The sequence below is a fragment of the Acomys russatus genome, chromosome 23 (genome assembly GCF_903995435.1).
Source record: "Acomys russatus chromosome 23, mAcoRus1.1, whole genome shotgun sequence".
Classification (NCBI taxonomy): Eukaryota; Metazoa; Chordata; class Mammalia; order Rodentia; family Muridae; genus Acomys; species Acomys russatus.
Window position 1 is genome coordinate 53,210,203 of NC_067159.1, and position 6,816 is coordinate 53,217,018.

Consider the following 6,816-nt stretch of genomic DNA (forward strand, 5'->3'; position numbering starts at 1 on the left):
TTACTAATACAATCAAAATTATTAATAAAAACAACACATTTACTGCTTTATCTAGTCTATTATGTACTCACTTTTTCAAATGAACCTTTACTTATCAAAAGTGAGAGAAAAAGCTGTTCTCAAACCTAACATCTATTAGGAGTCTGGAGAGGTGGCTCAGCGGTTAAGAACACTGGCTGTTCTTCCAGAGGATCTGGGTTCTGTTCCCAGCACTCCTGTCTGGGCTCATAACCATCTGTAACACCAGCTCCAGGGCATCTGACAGCTCAGGCCTCCAGTGGTACCTGCACTCACATGCATATACCCACATGCAGGTACACACAGATGCACACACCTACACATAATTTAAAAAATAACGTTAAAAGGAATAACACATACTTGGAGAAAAAATTCTCAACTTGTAGCTTTCATAATTTAAAAAATGTATTAGCTCAACTGTCATAAAATTGTTGAACTGAAAATGCAATAGAGGCCTTCAGCCTAAAAGGAGAGAGTCTTATCTGGGAAGATTGCACAATAGCTACGTGTGAATTAACTAGTCACTTTACTATCAAGCAGAGTAAAAGAAAGAAAGAAAGCCCCAAGGGCACTTTATTTGCCTGAGAAAACAAAAGAGGAATCTTCCCAAGGATGAGCCTTTCTGGGGTGTTCTGTTCTTTCTTTCTTTCTTTCTTTCTTTCTTTCTTTCTTTCTTTCTTCTTTTCTTTCTTTTTAGTTTTATTGAGATACCGTCTCTCTGTGTAGCCTTGGCTGCCCTGGAACTCACTCTATAGACCAGGCTGGCCTTGAACTCAGAGATTCCCCTACCTCTGCCTCCCAAGTGCTGGGATTAAAGGCACGGGCCACCACCTCCCAGATGGTTTGGGGGTTTTAAAAATGAATTATAAATATGTTTTGAATGATGACAAGAGGATGCTGAGAATGTCAGCAAAACAAAAATGAGGCTAAAACTAAATTCTGTATTTTTGGCACATGCTCTGAAAAAGTAACTGAGACACCAAAATAATTTCATATGCAAGATACCAGCCTCTCAGCTAGGATTCATTCAACTGGGGAAAAAATGATGTCTTAAGTGGAAATCTCAGAAACATATTTACCCAATGTATTATGTATTTTGTGGGATGGAAGACATACATAAAGCTTTGGGGTGCAATTTTTTATATTAGAATAATATTTGATTTTTCTAATAGTGTTACAAAGTCATATTTAGATTTTTTGAAAATATAGAATACATTTAGCTCAAAATCATTTACAACTTGGGAAAATATAATTAAATTGTAAATTAATCCACTGTGACAATTAGATAGCTACCTGGCATGGATACATATGCAGCCACGTGGTTATTTATACATCCTGTGTCTGTGTGTGTTAGGTGAGGGATCGCAATGGAGGATGGGGCAGTCTGTCTTCAGGGAACTGTCAGCCACATCCCTTGGAAAACAATCTTCTGCTGAATGAAGGGACACACTGAATGGTGACTAGGATCTTAATCATCTCTGATCTCTGTGTCTGTGCTGGGCTGTGTTCATAGTCAACTGCATTAGCACTCACCTAGCATGTACCTGCCTGGGCCTGACTGGGAGGCTGTTTCCAGAGAGGTTTAACTGAGTGTATAAGGCACCAGCCCACAGGCTGTGGCCCAAACTAAATACAAAGGGGAACAGGACGTAGGTAACTAGGTGCTGGCTTCCCATCCCCTCTGTTTTCTCATCTCCTAAGCTGTGAGCGGGCAGTCTCCTGCCACCACTGACACTCCTGCTGTCATGGCAGACTATGTCCCCTGCTGAAACCACTAAGTAAAGCAAACCCTTCTTCTCTTGGTGACATTTGGTCATAGCAATAAGAAAAGAGCCACACACAAAGCTGATTTAGATGTCTGGGCCCATGCTGGCTGGGTGCTGCGGAGTGGGGACTTTCCTGTGCTCCCGGTGCAGGTGTCAACTGACAAGCTTTCCCTTGACAGTCATTTTGCCATACGTTTCAAGAATCTAAAGAGTTATGAATTTCATTGTTTTTGTAAATAGTTTTGAAAGAGAAAGTTATGACACAGATAATCAAACATTGCTGTCTTTTCTTTATAATGATAAAGGCTCAGAGGCCTAAACATAGACTGATCTCCACAACAGAAGATAAGGCAGCTGTTGGATCCAAGTTTATATGTAAAACTTTTAATCAGTCAATGCTTATGCTAAGACTCTAAGAACAGAAACTCAATTATAATAAAAAGAAATGTTCACCTGCAATGTACCCAGCATGTCAGTACTTCCATTTTATTTGGAAACAAACAAACAAACAAACAAACAAGGCTTGGAAATTGAAGGTAAAGATTTTGATCACAGTCTGAGTGCTCACTTTGAAAATGTAAGGACTACAGTTTGGATCCCAGCCCCTATGTGACAAGCTGGGTATCCCATACTTGCATGTAACCTGGATTCAAGAGGGGTGGATGGAGACAGGATTGCTGGGGCTTGCTGACTCCCAGCCTAGCTGAGACAACATGAGCCCCAAGTTCAGGGAGAGACCCTGCCTCAAAGTATTATATAGAGAGTAACAGAGGGGGATTTACAGTGTCTTTTCTGTCCTCCATGTGTGCACACAGGCATGCCTGCACACACAATTGCATGTGTACACAAAATACATCTTTAAAGATTTTGATTTAGTAACATTCAAGTGTCACAAGACATCACTAAGCCTCTTTTGCTCTGGGCCACATTTTTGGGTAAGTAACTTTAAGGCCTTATTTATTGAAAGTTAACTTGATAGCTTTTCCTGGTCCTCCCGCGGACAGGGTTTGGAGACTCATTGTGAAGCTTTGGTCTATGAATGACGTCAGTGATCCAACTGTACAAGAAAGACTCAGAACCAAACAAAATTTCAAACAGATTTAACCACAATCTATTTGTTTCAGAAAATTAAACAGAGATTTAGCCACAGTCTATCTGTTTCAGAATATTATACAAAGATTTAGCCACTATCTGTTTGTTAAAATAACCTTTAAACATCTCCCAGAACATTGAAATTTCATAATTTCTTCCCATAAATAGCATACTAGCATGTGGAAGTCTTAGGATGCCTAAATTCCAACCTGTAAGTGTTCAACAAAGGGGCAATCATAACTCTGTTACACCCTAAATTTTCCCCGACTGTGGCCATGAAAGAGAAACAGCACACACATCTCTCTGCATTGTGCAAGTCTGTCTTTAGACTTTTGTGAGACACCTTTCTGAAATTCACTGTACATTTTTTTTTTTAAAGAAAAATGTGCTTGTTACAATGTTCCAGGTCTGGTAAGGGCCAGAGGTCACAGCCTGCGCTATGTGGGCAGGCTCGTAGCTGAGAACAGAAAATCAGAATAGACCTAAGGCATGAAGGTGCACACAAGGTACTGACACACGCAGCATGCAAGTCCCCACCAGCTCATTTCTGAGGGGCCAAGTAGCCAGGACAGAACTAACTAAATGTTGTAATTCTGTCAAAACCTCTTCGCTGTCCATTGGTGGATCTTTCCAAGGAGGGTTGATAAGAATCAGAGCTGAGCAAACTACAGACTTGACTCCTCTCTCTCTTGTCCTCTAGTTTTCATGCTAATGTGGAGTAGGGAAAGAGCAGAATGTCTCCTAGACAGTTAGCAAGTGCCACCCTCTCTACCCTCTTAGTAAACCACATTAATATCCCTTTGGAGTAGATGTTAGCCATGTCTGCTTTGTAGAGGGCACTCTGACACCAACAGGAAGCTCAATGTGACAGTGACCCATGAAAGAGAGCAGATGCTACATCTTTACTGAGGACAACCTGACTTAGAGGCCATGTTGTTTGCACTCACTTCTCTGGCGGCTTATCAAATGATGTGAGTGAGTCATTGTGGGGATCAAAAGAATTAGCTAAGGTGACTTCAGGCAGGAAAGGAAAGGCTTGCAAACAGGATTGAAAGTGCCTCTAAGGTCACTTCCGTGTGTGTGTGTGTGTGTGTGTGTGTGTGTGTGTGTGTGTTAGTTTTAATGTTAACATGGCACAAGCTATGGTCATCTGGGAGAAGGAATCTTAATTGAGCAAATGCCACCATAGGATTGGCTTGCAGACAAGTATGTGAATAGGGCTTTTTCTTGATTGATTAGTGTGGGAGAGCCCAGCTCGCTGTGGGCAATGGCATCCCTGGTCAGGCGGTCTTGGGCTTTATAAGAAAGAAGGGTGAGCGAGCCGTAAGTGGGCAATCCAGTGAGCAACACTCTGCTACGGCCTCTACTCCAGTTCTCTCCTCCAGGTTCCTGCCCTGGATGATGGACTACAAGCTGCAATATGAAATATATTCTTTCCTCCCCAAGCCACTTTTGGCTGTGGTATTTTATCACAGTAATAGAAACTCTAACTGAGATAATGTATATGTGTGTGTACACACACACACACACACACACACACACACACACACACACACACACACACGAGGCCAGAGGTTGATGATACTGGGTGTCTCCCTCTGTTGTTATCCCCCTTGATTGTTGAGACAGGTTCATTCAACCCAGAGCTCACTGACTTGACTAGAGTCACAGGGATCGTGCTCTCTCTCCCACACACCCAGCATTTTATGTGCGTGCTGGGGATCTGAGCGTAGGTCTGACTGAGGTATCTCCCCAGCCACCAAATTGCTTTTATTGCCTGATTTAAAGCCACCTTTCCAAGGGCTTCAGGGAAAGTATAAATGTTCTATCCTGTCCCCCTTTACCCAGAAAACTACCAACCAGGTTCCATGGAAACAGGAGAGTTCCTTTAAAATACCACACAAATGTGTTCTTGGAAGGCTCTAACTGAAGCCAAGAAGGGCTTCTGGTCACGTGAGGAGGGCAGTGAGGATAAAAGCACATTGCCATGAATCAGAGCCAGAGCAGAGCCCTGACTGGAAGAGAGAAGCTTCGACATGGCGCGTGAGACACGTGAATGGAAAGAGGAAGATATTTATAGGCGCCCACTCCCACACCCTCCCTGTCAGTAGGGGGCGGAGCCAGTGGGTAATGAAATGTGACATGCAGCCTCATGTAGAGGGAAGCAGAACTGAAAACCAAAGCCTTGACTGAGGAGCTGTGGAACAAAGTACAGGAAACTCTTCATTACCTTAGGAGACGGGCACGGCCAGCAACACTGTAGGAGACAGTGCGTGAAATGGGCTGCTCTGAAGCAGCACCCAACCCCTTGGGAGTGGGAGGAGGAGGCCCGTGGGGGCTGCTGGTCCACACTGCCTTGGCAGCCTGATGAGTTGGGCTGAGGAAGGCCGAGATGTCACATGGATTCTTTTGCTTTCACGCTCCGTGGTTTCCCACTGGACTCAGAGACTACCCCAAAGGATGGAAAACCATGACATCTCCTGCCTCCTTGCACAGCTTTGTCCTGCTTTAACATTTTCAAAGGCCAATCATTAAACACAATTTATGGTTTCCAACAGGAAATTCCTTCACAGGTGTCTTCAGTTTCCTCCATCGTTGTCAGATGGAAGCAGACTTTAAGGTAGCCCCCAAGGTGCTAAGGCTGCCTGAGAGGGTAGTGAGAACTCACGTGTTGCTGATTGTTTGAAGCCAACAAAAAGAACTCACATGACCAAGCTCTCTGTTGGAGTCTCCACGGGGCTGCCAGTGAGGTGAGAACACGGGAGCTGAAAGCTGTTGCTCAGCACCAGCTCGAGCAGTTGCGAACCATCAGGCAGGCATTGGAAGCTTCAGGAGGGCTTTGGTTCGGTCTGTAGTCTCTGGCTCCATCCTGGGCAGCTGCTGAGAGAAGCTGCTGAGAGAAGGTCCCTGAAGCACTGAAGCCTGAGACAAGCAGCATGGAGAAGCCTCCTGGCTCCTCCCAGCAGGAAAACCACAGCTCATTAACAAGAACTAGTTTCCTTGGTGGGTTTAGGGTCTGGCCCGCTCTCAACTCCTCAACTTCTCCGTTGTCCTTGAACAAGTCAGGATAAATTTATCTTCAATGCATTTATGAAGATATCCTTTTCAGCTACATAAATGTCTACTATCTTTTAATAGTAAGGACAGTAAAGGGTTTTCCCCCCATTAATTATTTTAGTTTTGTGCATGTGTATATATACATGTTCATGTATGTGTGTGTATATGTAGTGGGGGGCAGAGGTAAGCATTAGGCATCTTCCTCAAATCTCTTTCAACCTTGTTTTTTTTTAAGTTACTCATTTTCTCTTCATGTGTAAGAGTGTTTGGCTGCATGTATGTCTGTGCACCACATGTGTGCTTGGTACCTGAAGAAGCCAGGAGAGAGCACTAGATCCCCAGATCTGATGTTCTAGAAGGCTTTGAGCTGCCATGTGAGTATTAGGGACTAAACCAGGTCCTCTAGAAGAGCATCTAGGGCCTTTAGACACTGAGCCATCTCTTCAGCCTCCCGACATTATTTTCGAGACACTGTGCACTGATTTACATAGACAAGTTGGCCACCAAGGCCCATTGTAGAATAGAGAGATGTTTGTGCCCAACAGAGAGAGAATTGTCTGGAAGCTAAAAGTGCACATCCCTTCTTGACCATTTGGTCTCAGACATGTGGTTGGTGTTCACAGAGTGTCAGAAGTATAGCGAGAATCAAACTTGGCAGTAGTCATTATTGCTAGGTCCTGTGGCTTGAGTGTGTCTCTCAGAGTTTGGTACTCAGTGTGGTGCAGTGCCTGTGTGTGCATGTGTGTGTGTGAGTGGAAATGCCTAAGGGACCCAGAGAGCTGGAGTTACAGCCAGTTGTGAGCCACCTGACTTGGGTTCTGGAAAGCAAACTGGTCGCCTCAATTTACGCAAAGGAATACAAGGCACAGCCATATCCACTGGA